This window comes from Mobula birostris, chromosome 14 (genome assembly GCF_030028105.1).
Source record: "Mobula birostris isolate sMobBir1 chromosome 14, sMobBir1.hap1, whole genome shotgun sequence".
Taxonomy (NCBI): Eukaryota; Metazoa; Chordata; class Chondrichthyes; order Myliobatiformes; family Myliobatidae; genus Mobula; species Mobula birostris.
Genome location: NC_092383.1, coordinates 9,755,829 through 9,771,791, shown reverse-complemented (window position 1 = coordinate 9,771,791; position 15,963 = coordinate 9,755,829). Strand labels below are relative to the sequence as shown.

The 15,963-nt window shown below is 42.2% G+C and overlaps 1 protein-coding gene across 6 annotated transcripts in view; it reads right to left on the bottom strand.

Moving 5' to 3' along the window:
- LOC140209694 (kelch-like protein 25) overlaps nucleotides 1-2,455 on the bottom strand; it is a 55,687-nt gene extending 53,232 nt beyond the window's left edge. For 5 of the 6 annotated variants that reach the window (XM_072278075.1, XM_072278076.1, XM_072278079.1 and 2 more), the window contains exon 1: nucleotides 2,363-2,455. The gene's annotated coding sequence lies outside the window, so the exon portion shown is untranslated. Of the gene's footprint in view, nucleotides 1-2,199; nucleotides 2,229-2,362 lie in introns of those variants that run through there. The other variant, XM_072278078.1, reaches the window with a different exon arrangement.
- Nucleotides 2,456-15,963: the final 13,508 nt, after the last annotated feature.

Sequence of the window (15,963 nt, the reverse complement as noted above, 5' to 3'; positions counted from 1 at the left end):
CCACCATGTGTACACACACAATCCTACAACCCCAGCATGGCCTCCAGAGAACAGAGGTCTGCTTTGACCTTCCCAGCAGACTCGCAGACTCTAGTACAAGGAGGTGGGCAGAGGTTTAGACATGATATGTAAAATTGAGGACCAGTTCCGGGTGCACTGGAAAATTTTCTTTCCCATAGGAGAGGTCTATAACTACAGGACATAGATGCATGGTAAATGTGAATAAAGAGCAGAAGAGAAAATGTTGCATCCAAAGAATAGAAAGTTCATGACAAGCCAATGGTGATGGAAACTGCTGTCACTTTAGAAGTCATTGGGTGGTGCATGGAGATGTGTCTTTACCAAAGGAGATGTAAGGTGCTCCTTCCCTTGAAAACCCCCCCTTGGGCAAGGTGTAGCACATGCTTAGCACCCCCCCCCTTCCTTGTGAAGGCCTGTAAGCAGGTGGTGGATGGTCGTATGGGCAGCTGGTGCATATCACAAGTCCTGGTTATGCAACCGTTGACACCCAGGCAGACAATATCTGAAGAGTATTGAATGGCTGCGGTCACCTGTCTTGTAAAGACCCTGCCCAGGAGAAGGCAATGGCAGACCGTTCTGTAGAAAAATTTGCTGAGAACAATCACGGTCATGGGGAAACGACGATTGCCTACACCATAGAACATGGTACATAATGATGATGAGGTGTCATAGAAGACTACAGCACAGAAGCAGGCTCTTTGGTCCATCTGATCCATGCTGCCTGGTCCCATTGAATTCCACTGAAAGAAGCCCATGAGAGCTTAGCAGCAGAATTAGGCACTTGGCCCATCGAGTCTACTCCACCATTCCATCATGGTTGATTTATTATTGCTCTCAAACCCATTCTCCTGCCTTCTCCTAGTAACCTTTGATGCCTAAAAACCTATCAACCCCTGGTTTAAATACACCCAATGACTTGGCCGCCACAGCCATTTGTGGCAACGAATTCCACAGATTCACTCACTACCCTCTGGCTAAAGAAATTTCTCATCTCCGTTCTAAATGGACATCTCTCTATTCTGAGGCTGTACCCTCTGGTCCTAGACTCACCCACTATAGGAAACATCCTCTTGGGAAGCATCAGGACCTGATCTTAACAGCTACAGATGTAAATAGTCTCATTATATATATATTTTTTGCACAGGGTAAATTGAGTGGGCTCCTGCTGTGCCACAAATCTCCATAATCCTTAATCGTCACATTGATTTTTTTTTAAATATATCATTAACTGTCCCCTATAGCTTGTGAGTTTTCATTATTTAAAGGTAATGACTAAATTAAATTTTAAAAAGTCAATTTTCTGTACTAATCAATTGTTGCATCCTCGTGGGATTACACCATTCTCAAAATGCTTTCATTATATTTTTCCCCGTGAAGCCACGGCTATTAATACAAGAGGCAGCAAGGTGAGGAAATGTTGCCTCACATGACACGATTGTAGACTGCCTTTCCCACAGCTCAGTCAAACGCCGCTTTCTTCATTTTGGGAATTTTACCACAGTCTTTCAGCAATTAATTCAAGATCTTAACTGAAAGACCCCATCTTCAGGTTCCCGCATCGACCAGGGGCAAGACCCTTGGATGATTTCCGCTTTCTGCGAAGGAACGCTGAGTTCAACGGCGGAGATAGCAAACAGCGTGTGTAGAACAATACTGCATCGATCCTTCCAGTAACACACCGCTCTCCCCTCCGACAGGAGTACAGATTGTACTCCTTTGACGGGGGTAAAGAATTCAGTACATGTAGATTACTTGGAGCACAATTGTATAATAACCACAAGATGTGCTGACGAAGGATCTCGGCTCGAAACGTCGACAGTTTATTCATTTCCAGATGCTGTCTGACCTGCTGAGTTCCACCAGCATTTTGTGTATGGTGCTTTCTCTATATATATAAACACTCAATGTCTTTATAACGTCGCGGGCCTTACTCCTCAAAAAATGCAAACACTTTTTCTACAGCGGCTGCAATTTCTTCATATCAAATACATAAAATATAGAAACCAATTAAAATAATCAGTATTATGAAAAAGTGCCACACACCAGCGAAACTCGAAGGGTCAAACTCAATCATTCACATAGAAAAGCCCAGATGAACGTTCCCCCAAAATCCCACAGATAGGTTCGGAGAACCTGCTTCTCTGATCGCCTGGATAAAAACAATGACCCTGAACTCACGGTTGTGATGTCGGGGCGTCTAGCGATATAGTTTCCAGCAAGAAATAACTGACAAGGCTTTTACTCTTGCAAGCGCCGGGGAAAAAAAAAACGTTTTGCAATCAATTTTTTGTAAGAACTCGCCATCTTTAAACATACTTTTTGCTTTTGAAGTGCAACTTACAGTTTGGTGAGATGGTCATTTCTCGTAGGTGTTGAGATTTAAAAGAGGATTCCCATCAAATGACTCTTTGCAACATTCACTGGATACAATCTGGGGTCCTCTGAAACTGCCAGGGAGGCGGGGATTCAGCTGTCAACAAAGGCTCTAACCAGGAGGAGATGGCTTCCTAATGTTGATTGATTTCAAGATAGACCAATCGTCGCAGCAGACATAGAAAGGAACGTCGTCCAATGAGGGTTGGAGTGGGCGGGCGTTTGGCGGCGTCGTGGAAAACACACCCAACCGCCGAGTTTTTAAATCTTAGCTGAAATAATGAGACGATTTGTGCATTAGCTACACAATCCCTTCATTATGGTCACCCAATTAAATACCTTTTCATCTACAGTTGCAAGCACCTAATTCTTTCGGGTATCTATCACATTGATACAATCGAGAAGAAGGCGCATGGCTGTACTTATTAGGAGTTTGAGGAGATTTGGCATGTCACAAAAGACTCCAGCAAATTTTACAGATGTGCAGTACTGTGGGCAACATTCTGACTGGTTGCATTACCCCCTGGAGTGGAGGCTCCAGTGCTCAGAACTGCTGGAAGTTGCAGAGACTCAACCAGCTTCTTCAAGGGCACAAGCCTCCCCACTTCCGAGGGCAACTTCAAAAGACGATGCCTCGAGAAGGCAGCATCCATCGTTAAGGACCCTCACCATCCGGAACATGACCTCTTGTCAATGCTACCATCAGGGAGCAGATACTGGAGCCTGAAGACACACACTCCAAGTTCAAAGTAAATTTATTATCAAAGTGCATATATGTCACCATATATTACGCTGAAATTTATTTTCTTGCAGGTATCCACAGTAAATACAAAGAAATACAATAGAATTATGAGAATCCATACAGAGAAACAACAAACGTGCAAAAACAAAAAGAAAAAAAAATAAGCAATAAATACTGAGAACATGAATGCAAGCAGGCTTTTTCCACTGAGGCAAGGGGAGAAAAAAACCAGAGGACATGGGTTAAGGGTGAGGGGGGAAAAGTTTAAAGGGAACATTAGGGGGGGCTTCTTCACACAGAGAGTGGTGGGAGTATGGAATGAGCTGCCAGACGAGGTGGTAAATGTGGGTTCTTTTTTAACATTTAAGAATAAATTGGACAGATACATGGATGGGAGGTGTATGGAGGGATATGGTCCGTGTGCAGGTCAGTGGGACTAGGCAGAAAATGGTTCGGCACAGCCAAGAAGGGCCAAAGGGCCTGTTTCTGTGCTGTAGTTTCTATGGTTCTATGAGTTGTAGAATCCTCGAAAGTAAGTCCATAGATTCAGTTCAGTGCTGGGGTGATGAAATTGAATGAACTTATCCCCTCTGGTTCCGGAGTCTGATGGCTGAAAGGAATTACAGTAACTGTTCTTGAACCTGCTGTTGTGGGACCTGAGGCTCATATACCCTCTTCCTCTTGGCATCAGCGATAAAAGAGTGTGGCCTGGATGGTGGGAGTCCTTAACGATGAACGCTGCTTTCCTGCAGCGTTGTAGATGTGTTCAATGGTGGATCCATGACTTTTTGTAGGCTTTTCTGTTCAAGGGCATTTCCACACCAGGCCATAATACATTTAGTCAGTATACGCAACAGTGTACCTACAGAAGTTTGTTAAAGCTTTAGATGATATGCTGAATCTTTGCAAACTTTTAAGAAATGAGAAGAAATTCTTTGTAGTGGCTGTTATGTGCTGGACCCAGGACAGATCCTCTGAAATGATAACGCTGAGGAATTTAAAGTTGGTGATTCTCTTCACCTCTCATTCCCTGGTGAAGACTGGCTCATGGACTTTGGTTTTCTCCTTCTGTAGTCAATAATCAGCTCTTTGGTCTTGCTGACATTGAGTGAGAGGCTGGTGTTGTTCTGCAACCAGTCAGCCTCCCTCCTATATGCTGATTTGTCACCATCTTTGATTCAGCTTATAACAGTGGTATGAAAAAATAGTATTGGAGCTGTACTTAGTCTCACAGTCATAAGTATAAAGCAAGTAGAGACAGGGGGCTAAGCACACAGCCCTGTGGTGCACCTGTGCTAATGGTGATTGTGGAGGAAATGTTGTCGATCCAAACTGATTGGGGTCTGGAAGTGAGGAAATTGAGAATTCAATTGCATAAGGAGGTATTGAAGCTAAGGTCTGGAATCTTATTGATTAGCTTTGCAGGAATCATAGTATTGAATGCCAACCTGTAGTCAATGGCTCTTCACTCAACCCTGGAACATTTAGACCTGTGCAACTTTGAAACATGGGAGGAAACTGGAGCAGCCGGAGGAAGCCCACACAGTCACAGGTAGAATGCATGAACTCCTTACCGACAGCAGCATTGTACGTTGAACGTTGAACCCCTATCAGTGATAGCTGGCTCTGTAAAGTAATTGGGCTAACCAATATGCTAGCGTGTCTCACCTTTCACCTGGGCACATTGCAGCAATTCCTGGACTCAATACTGAATTCAACAACTTCAGTTAACTCACTTTCTCTGCTTGAATTAGAACAACACAGTTCTGATGAAGATCACGAATGCAAGAGATTCTGTAGGTGCTAAAAAGCTTAAGTAGCACACACAAAATGCTGGAGGAACTTGTGTATTTGATATTTCAGTAATATTTGAGTAATCTTGTAAATACATTGTTTGATTAATCTTCCTTGTTCATTTCAATAATTCATTCCTGGTTCTATGTGTAAATGCGTGAATTACGTACGTCACCACAGCAACCATGTGATACGTGCGTGCCTTGCTCTAAGTAAACACGAAGTTAGACCCACATTATGAACTCCCGTGTCTTTCTCTGAATTAGTTTAATGTTTTTAATGTTTAAAAATGAACAGTAGAATTCAGCAGGCCAGGCAACATACGGAATAAACAGTCAACGTCGTGGGCCAAGACCCCTCATCAGGCCCTCGGCTCAAAACCTCGACTGTTTATTCCTCTCCATAGATGCTGCCTGACCTGCTGAGCTTTTCCAGCATTTTGTGTCTGATTTAGGGTCATACGTTTGCAGCTTTGACTTTATGTTTCTCATTCCACTAACACAGACTGACCTGTTGGGCATTTCTTGCAACTCTATTTTTCATAATTTTTACATGTTCCAGGTTTGTTTCTCTCTCTCTCTCTCTCTTTCTCTTTTTTATCTATTTACCACTCTCATTAACGTATCAGTCAGAGAGCTTCATCAACAGCTGATCACTATGGCAATCCTAGTCTTATCCTATCAACAAAATTCCCTGACCCGCATCCATCCCAAAAAGCCCTGTGGAGCAGCGAGTCGAACCAGCCCATCTCTTGCCTCTGACCACAACACCCTGGCCATGTCAATCTGGCCTGGCCCTCAAATCATTCAAAACTTGGGTCATTCCTCGCCGTTGGGCTAAGGCCGGTACTTGACCTTTCCAATTCAGCTTGGCTCTTAAATCGATCAAACCTCAGATTGTTCCACGCCTCGTCTCCACGTCCACTCCAGCAGCTCCAGCCAGGACATTCTGCAGACGATCTGCCTTAGCAAGACTCCAGTCACACCTCAAAAATGTCAGATATACAGGCAATTCTGCTTAACTCAGACGGGGAAGCAACAGGCCACTGTTCACAGCGATCATTTACCAGAAAAAGTGTGAATAACGAAGTTTTTCAAGTCAAATCATTTATTGTCATTTAACTATATACATGTACACTGTCATACGAAACGTTTCTCCAAACCAGGATGTAAAGCACAATAGTACACATAACACACAATAACTTATGAAAATAAGGATGAAATCTGCAGATGGATTACACATAAATAAACAAACTAAAGCACATAAGTTAACTATTGTAAGATACAGAACAGATTAACCAGTGACACTTTGAATGCGATGTGGCAGGGATGGCCTGATGGAAGAAACTGTTTCCCATCCCGACCATTCTTGTTTTGATGGATTTGAGTCTTCTGCCTGATGAAGAGGATGCTGGATGGATGAGTGGGATCGTTGATAATCGCTGCGTATGCAGCGTTCCTCATAAATGTCCCCGATGGAAGGACAGACAGATGGTCATCTATGATTTGAACTCCCAGGAACTTGGTGCCCTTAACTCTCTCTATGGAGGAGCCATGTATTCGCAGAGTTGTATGGCTGAATGACAATTAATTTTGAATTCTAATTCTCTACCTACAGCTACTGCCCGCACTTCTGTATCTTTACAACATTTTCTGTTTTTTTTAAATTTAAGGTTGGGATCTCGCGTCTCCCAAATAAAACACCAGGATTTGGGATTGCTTCTATCAAACCTTTATATCTTGAACCAAAAGCAAAATACTTTTTTGTTGTTGGAAATCTGTAATGAAACAGAATGTAATCAGCAAACCAGGTTCTAGTTGTGGTGACAGAAATCTATGGCCCCAGGGGTCAAAATCCAGAAGACGGAGACTTACAGGAATTGTAGAAGGATTGGCGGGGGGTGGGGGGGGGAGGTAGAGAAAGCAGAGCTGGTGGAGGTGAGAAGAACTTTCATCCAGAGGTTGAACCTGAAACTTACGAAAAGGGTGGCACAGGCAGCAACCTTCAACACATGTAAGCAGTTTTTAGGTGTACAGTAGATGAATTATCATGACTTGTAGGGCTATGGATCTAACAATGGAAGGTGGGATTAAACTGAGTGACTTTTTCAACTGACAATGGCATAACTGGCAGAGTGACAGTGAGAATGGACTCACTTCCATGGACTCTACACCTATGTTCCTGGTATTACTTATTTATTTTGTATTTGCACTGTTTGTCTTCTGCACATTGGTTGTTTGTCAGTCTTTTCATTGATTCCATTGCATTTCTCTCTCCTACTCTAAATGCCCACAAGAAAGTGAAATCTCAGGGTAGTATATGGTGATACATACAGTCCTGTGCAAAAGTGTTAGGCACATATATATAGCTAGGGTGGCTAAGACTTTTGCACAGTACCGTGGTAATTTTATGCATTGCACTGTACTGCTGCCGCAAAAAAAAACAGATTTCATGATATATGTGAGTGATGATAAACCTGATTCTGATATGTGTCTCTATTGTGGACTGAGAGTGGGAAAGGGGCAGGGAGAGGGGAATCATGACTGGGAAAAAGGGAGGGAGTGAGAAGCATCAGAGAGACATTCTGTAATGATCAATAAATCCGTAGTTGTGAACTTCCCATGATTCAGGACATATACAAAGACAGGTGTGAAAAAAGGGCTTGAAGGATCATTGAGGACCTGAGTCACCCCAACCACAATCTATTCCAGCTGCTACCATCCGGGAAACAGTACCGCAGCATAAAAGCCAGGGCCAACGTGCTCTGGGACAGCTTCTTCCACCGGGCCATCAGACTGATTAACTCACACTGATTTGAGTGTATTTCTATGTTACTTTGATGGTTCTATTTGTTATAAATTACTATGATTGCACATTCCACATTTAGACGGAGACGTAACGTAAAGATTTTTTACTCCTCATGTATGTGAAGGATGTAAGAAATAAAGCCAATTCAATTCAATTCAAAAATTAATTGTTTGGAATCAAGTGACTTTGCCTGGTGTCTCAGGGCTGGGTGTGTCTGCACCCACGCATCCCTCCCCCCACCCCCAGCTCTGGCACTCCTTCTCTGCCACCTGTCCCACACCTCTCCCACAGCACCCCACCCTCACCATTCCCAACATACTTTGCTCCCACCAGATTTACAACCTCACTCTCTGCTCCATGTGTTGACAAACACCGTACTGTGTAAAAGTCTTGGGCACCCTATATATGTGCCTAAGAATTTTGCACAGAAGTGCATGTATGCTAATAATAAATTTACTTTGAACTTTGTCCTCCGTCTGAGTCTTCTGTTCCAGGTTGATGATCTCTTTTTCTGGAGTCTGTGTGCCGTTAATTTAATTTCTCTGACATTGCACCACTCTTTCGGTACTGCACCAGTGTCAGCCTGTATTATCTATGCTCAAGTCTCTGGAGTGAGATTTGAATCCAGAATATACTGGGTTTTCCCAAAGGCAAGGAGTTTACCCCCAGGGCCACATTAACCCATTAAGCTGTTATTACCTTTGTTAAATTAAACTCCAAAGTATGTTTTGGGAAAGAACATGGAACATAAAACATGAGAGCATTGTACACGCCCTTTGGCTCACAATGTTGTGCTGACCTTTAAACCTCCATTAACCCTTCCCTCCCATATAGCCCTCCATTTTTCTATCATCCATGTACTTATCTAAGATTTTATTAAGTGCCCCTAATGTAGCTGCCTCTACCACCACTCCTGGCAGCGCGTTCCATGCACCCACCACTCTGTGTAAAAAACCTACCTCTGACATCAGCCATATACTTTCCTCCAAACACCGAAGCAATTATGACCCTCCTTGTATTAGCCATCAAAACTAACTAACTGAAGGATTCAGATTCTGATTCAAAAGCACTTATTTACCACACATGTGAGGGGTGATTGATAAGTTCATGGCCTAAGGTAAAAGGCATCAATTTTAGAAAACCTAGCACATTTATTTTTCAACATAGTCCCCTCCTACATTTACACACTTAGTCCAGCGTTCGTGGAGCATACGGATCTTGGACCTCCAGAAAGTGGTGATTGATAAGTTCCTGGCCTAAGGTAGAAGGAGATGAGTTATACAGCTCTCGTTACATGCACATGCAGTTCAACGCTTTGCGTGATTATGCAGAAAGTTTGAAGTTAATAACTCAACTCATCTCCTTCTACCTTAGGCCACGAACTCATCAATCACCCCAATGAGTTATTAACTTCAAGCTTTCTGCATGATCATTCAAGGAGTTGAACTGCATGTGCATGTAACGAGAGCCGTATAACTCATCTCCTTCTACCTTAGGCCACAAACTTAACAATCACCCCTCATATATTGAAACATTGTGATGGTGTCATTTGCATTAACCACCACCAACACAATCTAAGATGGGCTGGGCAGCATTTACTAATGAGTCATAAAAGTCTATCCATTCCTAGTTTCACATTTTATAAATTTCCGAATAGTCTACTTAAGCCCAGCTAGGAAGGGACAGTACTTTAGAACCACAGTAATTTATTAAGAGTAGAGTCATTACAATGCAGCACTCTCATGGGTCTCAGAAGCTTCAAGAACAAAAGTGAGTGAGCGTTTATACAATCCATTCCTCGTTAGCACTCCTACCTGGAGCCAGAGGGTGCAGTGCGCAGAAGCAGTCCATGGATTTATTCTGTTGGAGTTTCATAGAAACCTTTGGTGAAACCAAGCATCAAAGCAAGATGATTGAATAGATTCAAGACTAAATGACATATGTTCTTAAAACCAAGACTAAATGTCTGCAGCCTTTGGCAATTGTTAACAAAGAACTTTTCGATACAAAAGGCCAGGAGTGTATGCTTTCTGCGTTTGCCTTGTTTCAGCTGTAAATGTTCACCCACACTGCAAATGCAACAAACCCCAAACTCAGATTTCTAGTATTTTACAGTTTTTTGTGTTCTGAGAAATTGTTTTGTTTTTCTGACGTTAGTGAGGTGTGAGTATGATATGTTGGGCAGGAAGTATGGTGCAGCACAATCCTCACTGATTTGATGCAAACAATGCATTTCACTGTATGTTTTGATGTATGTGTGACAAATAAAGCTGATATTTATTTTTATCTATCTGTTTGTCTGTATGTATGTCCATCTATCATTCTATCCATCAATCTTTTTACCCATCTACAGTACTGTTCAGAAGTCTTAGGCTCATATATATAAGATTTTGCACGGTACTGTATTTGTCAACAAGGAGGAAAGTGCGAGTTTGTAAATCCTGCAGCAGCAAAGGATGTTGGGAATGGCGAGGGTGGAGTGCCACAGGAGGGGTGTAGGACGGGTGGCAGAGAAGGATTGCCAAGGGTGGCGCAGGTGCAGACACACCCAGCCATGAGACACCAGGCAAGATCATTTTGCTCCAAACAATTGGTTTATTGATCATGACAGAATGTCTCTCTGGTGCTTCCCACTCCCTCCCCTCTCCCTTTCCCTTTTCCCAACCATGGTTCCCCTCTCCCTGCACACTTCCCACTCTCAGTCCACCATAAGGACCCATTCAGAATCAGGTTTATCATCACTCACGTATGTCATGAAATTTGTTTTTTTTTCTGCCACCGTAGTACAGTCAAATGTTTAAAATTACTGTGCAAAGGTCTTAGGTGCCCTAGCTATATACAGTATATATGCCTAAAACTTTACCACAGTACCATATCTACGCACTTATGTATTTACCTATCCCTCTATCTATATGCGCATCCATTTATTTATTTACTTAATTAGTTCTTATCCTTCTGTCTATTTATTTATTTGTTTAGAGATGCAGCCCAACAAGACTGTACCACCCCAAATACACTCCTGTGATGAATTAACCTACTATCCCGTATGACTTTGGAATGAAGGAGACCAGAGCACCTGGAGGAAACCCATTCTTCTGAACCAGCTCAGTGGTGATTGGCTGTTATCCCACCTTCCTCAGTTGAAGAGTCCATCAATGAGAATAGGGGTAATTGTTATGAATACCCCTGTGCACTTGGAACCCCTCGTTTGGTGGCTTCACTAGAGAAAAGAACAGCAAGTGGAACCAATGAAAATACAAAGGCAATCTCACAATACTTTCATTATTGAGCCTTATGTCCTTGATTATTCATCTGCAGTGCATATTTAATACAATACTTTCTGTTTTTATTCCTCTTCTTTCCAAGTTGAGCAAGGGATAGGTAGATAGTTAGATAGATATAGACACATAGCTAAATAGACAGACAAATTGGTAAATATCACTGTGTTCTCTGTGTAGAGTTTGCAACTTCTTTTGGAGAAGTGGGACGATGCCAATGTTGCAGAGAAAGTGTCAAATAACCGTGACCGTGTTGATTCCTTGTTAGTGACCCTGTTTCCTCCCAATACACAAAGGCATGAGGGTTGGTAGTTTAGTTGCTAGTTAAATTGTCATTAATATGCAGGTGAATCAAGGGGATTTGATACGAGTGGGGTAAAAAATAAAAAAAGGTAATTAATATGATTTTAAAAGGTCTAGATTTGCTGTTGTTGTTTTGCTGCTTGCTGTGTTCTGTGCTGGGCTGCCGAACATTGTGGCCATGCTATATTGGTGTCAGAGTATGTGACATCACTTGCAGGCTACCCCCAGCACAACCCTAAGTTGTAGAGGTTGTTAGCGCAAATGCTCCTTTCACTGCATGCAGTAAATAAATCTGAATCATATTAATAGTACATCGTGCTGCTGAAGGTCCAGATGGCCCATTTTTGTGCTTTATCTCGCTGCAACTCTGTGCCAAGCCTTATAGCTCAAAAATTCCCTCTCTTTATCTCCTGCCCCGTAACGTTTATTTCCTCCTTTCATGTTCCGCCTCATCCTTCTGATCTACTGTCTCCGTACTTACAGGTGTTCCCTCTTCTCTCTCAATATTTTTATTAATATTATATAAATTGCATGAATACAAATACAAAATTCATAGGGATACAAGTAAGTAATACAAATTATATTACATTTAAATCACAGTAATATAATCACAGTATCCCATATTCCAAATCAATCATGTAGAAAAAAAAGATTGAATTATGAAATGAAATAAAATAAAATAATTATATTTTATTAAAAATATCTACCCCCACTACCAAAATGAGCTGGTTGGTAAAAAAAAGACAAGAAAAAAAATACCTTACCATATAATATTATAATAATAATGGCTCAGATCCATACTTTAATAACAGTTCAAAGATTATGAAAATAACTCAGAAAGGTTCCCCATAACATTAGAAAACTATGTTTAGAATCAGAAATTGAACAACGAATCTTCTCTAGATCAAGGCATAACATAACGTCAGATAGCCATTCAACATGAGGGGGCGGGGCGGCCTCCTTCCACTTGAGCAAGATCTCCCTCCTGGCCATAAGAGACGTAAAGGCCAATACCCGCAAATAATTAGATGGCTTCAGTTTTGTAGCACTATCCTCAACAACACCAAACATGGCAGTCAAGGGATTAGGCTTAAAACTGACACTGAAAACAGAAGGTCCCAACCTGGGGTCCATGGACTCCACAGTTAATCATAGGAATCTCTGGCATAAAAAAAAGTTGGGAACCCCAGCTCTACACATAGATTTATCTAATAAATTTTCTGTGATGTACTTTGGGACATTTAATGATGTTGATGTTTTTTTTAAAGGGGCAGCTCTAATTGGAGTTTTTTGAAAGAATATCTTGTTTTGCACAGTTTTGTTTTGATTGCCTGGTACATTTTATGTATATTTATCTTAAGAAGAAAATAAACTCTTCCTCAATATCAACCAACAAAGGTTATTGACTTCAGGAGAACTGGCAGCATTCACACTCCTCTTTATGTCAGCAGCATGGCAATGGAAACAGCAAGCAGTTTCAAACTCCTTGGAGTGCACATCGCACACAACTTCCCATAGTCCCAGAGCACATCACACACAAACTCTCACGGTCCCTGACCACGTCCTACACAATCAGCCAAGCTCACCAATGCCTCTGCTTTCTGAGGAGGCCAAAGAGAGCTGGACTATGCACTTCAAAACTCACAACCTTCAGACGATGTGTAGTAGAGAGCATCCTAACATGCTGCACCACTGTATGGTATGGAAACTGCACTGTGAAGGATAGGAAGGCTCTAAAAAGGGAGGTCAAAACTGCCCAAGGTATCACTGCCAATGGCCTACCTACCATCAAGGACATATATAGAGAAAGGTGCCAGAAAAAGACCAGCACTATCATAAAGAATTCCACCAACCCTGCTCATGAACTATTTGTCCCACTCCCATCAGGGAGGAGGCTAGGTAGCATCCATGCCAGGAGCATCAGACTCAAAAATGGTTACTTTCCCCAATCAGTAAGACTGATCAACACCTCCACTCACTTACTAACTCCACCACACTCCCAACCACCACTGCCACTTTATCAGCTCCTGTCAGAGTCACCATATGTACAGACATTCCTGTGCCTAGCGTCACTTTATGGGCATACAATCAATGTATGTATGTAAGCTATCTTATATATTTATTGTTTTTTATTACTGCTTTACTTTTCTTATTTTTTTGTGCTCCATTGGATCCTGAGTAACAATTACTTCATTCTCCTTTACGTTTGTGTACTGGAAACGACAGTAAACAATCTTGAATCTTAAAACTTCCATGTGTTGTTTGGACCTACTAGCCTGTGATGATGCTGTAAGCATATTTTTCATTGTACCTTCTTTCTGGGCATCAAAGCCTCTAAGGATCTATCCTGGGCCCAATAACCATATAACCATATAACAATTACAGCGCGGAAACAGGCCATCTCGGCCCTTCTAGTCCGTGCCGAACTCTTACTCTCACCTGGTCCCACTGATCTGCACTCAGCCCATAACCCTCCATTCCTTTCCTGTCCATACAGCGGTCCAATTTAACTTTAAACGACAACATCGAACCTGCCACAACCACTTCTGCTAGAAGCTCGTTCCACACAGCTACCACTCTCTGAATAAGGAAGTTCCCCCTCATGTTACCCCTAAACTTTTGCCCTTTAACTCTCAACTCATGTCCTGTTGTTTGAATCGCCCCCACTCTCAATGGAAAAAGCCTATCCACGTCAACTCTATATATCCCCCTCATAATTTTAAATACCTCTATCAAGTCCCCCCTCAACCTTCTACGTTCCAAAGAATAAAGACCCAAAGAATGAATAATAGATTGATGGAATTATGAAGAAGGCATGCGAGTGGCTACACCTTATTGGGAGTTTGAGGAGATTTGGTATGTCAGCAAAGATTCCAGCAGATTTCTACAGATGTACTGTGGAGAGCGTTCTGACTGCTTACATCACCAACAGGTACCAACAGGGGCCACCGCACAGGATCGGTAAAAGCTGCAGAAGGTTGCAATCTTAGCCAGCTTCATCATGGGCCCTACCCTTTCCAATACCAAGGATATCTTCAAAATATGATGTCTCAAGAAGGCAGCATCCATCATTAAGAACCCTCACCACCCAGTCCATGCCTTCTTCTCATTACTGACATCAGGGAGGAGGTATAGGAGCCTGAAGGCACACACTCAATGTTTTAGGAAGTTTTTCCCCTCCACTTTCAGATTTCTGAACGATGATTATGAAGAAATGCAGTCCCCTTTTATTGTCATTTAGTAATGCATGCATTAAGAAATGATACAATACCATCCATGAACACATGAACACTATCTCACCTTTTTGCTATTTTTGCATACATTTCATATTGTAATTTATAGTATTTCTATTATTATATTGCTGTGTAATGCTGACAGAAAACAACAAATTTCATTACATATGACAGTGATAATAAACCAGGTTCTGTAACTCACTGTACTTTGCACATGACAATAAACACGTGGACATCCTGGTTTCCAGCTTTGCCTAAATTAAGGGCTCTGGTTCAATGGATCCAATGCAGCCAGGAGCTACAGAAATTGCAATGTGGGGACCACAAGGAGATGTACTGATTTGTGTCTGTGTCCGTTAATGGAAAGGCTGGAACAAGATTAGATAATTTCCCGCCGTAACTGCCTCTTTGTCAAATACTGGCACCTGCTGCACAACAATGGCATTGTTCCTCCCATTCAAGGTTCAAGATTGTTTATTGCCATTCTTCAGTACATATGTGTAAAGGAGAACAGAATAATGGTTATTTCTGATCCAGTGCAGCATTAAAAAAAAGAAAAAAAGTACAACATATAAAAACAATTCTTCTCCGTTGCTGTCTGTTTGGAGTTTGCACGTTCTCACTGTGACTCCACAAGTTTCCTCCAAGTGCTTATAAACTGGATTACCTTGTCATTGAATTGTTCTGGGAATAAGGGTTCTCTTCTTGTGGTCAGTTCTGGTTGCCTCATTATAGGAAGGATGTGAAGGCTTTAGAGGGGTACAGAGGAGATCGACCAGCATGCTGATTGGGTTGGACAGCATGTCTTATGAGGATAGGCTGAGTGAGCTAGGGCTTTTCACTTTTGAATGAAGGAGGAAGAGAGGTGATTTGTTGTTTTGCGGCTGCTGTACATTGTAGTACCATTCGAGCCGCGCTGCCTGCAACCCTCGATTTAATCACGGGACAATTTACAAAGAGCAGTTAACCTACCAACCAGTGCATCTTTGGGCTGTGGGAGCAAACCAGAGTATCTGGAGGGCACCCTGCAGACACGGGGGTGGGAGATACAGGCTGCTTACAGATAGCAGTATAGAGGGCTAAGGTCTGGATGCACGCCAATGGGACTAGGCAGGTTAAATGACTTGGAACATATCTGTTCCTGAAATGTTGAGTGTACCTTTGGGTTCCTATACCACTTCTTTGACAGTAGCAATGAGAAGAGGGCATGTCCTGAGTGATGGGGATCCTTAATGGATGTTGCCTTCTTAAGGCATCACCCTTACAAGATGTCCTGGCTGCTAGAGAGGCAAGTGTTCATGGTGGGGCTGGCTGAGTTTACAACTTTCTGCAGCTTTTTCCAATCCTGTGCCATGGCCCCTACATACCAGATGGTGATGCAACCAGTTAGAATTCTCTCCATGATACATTA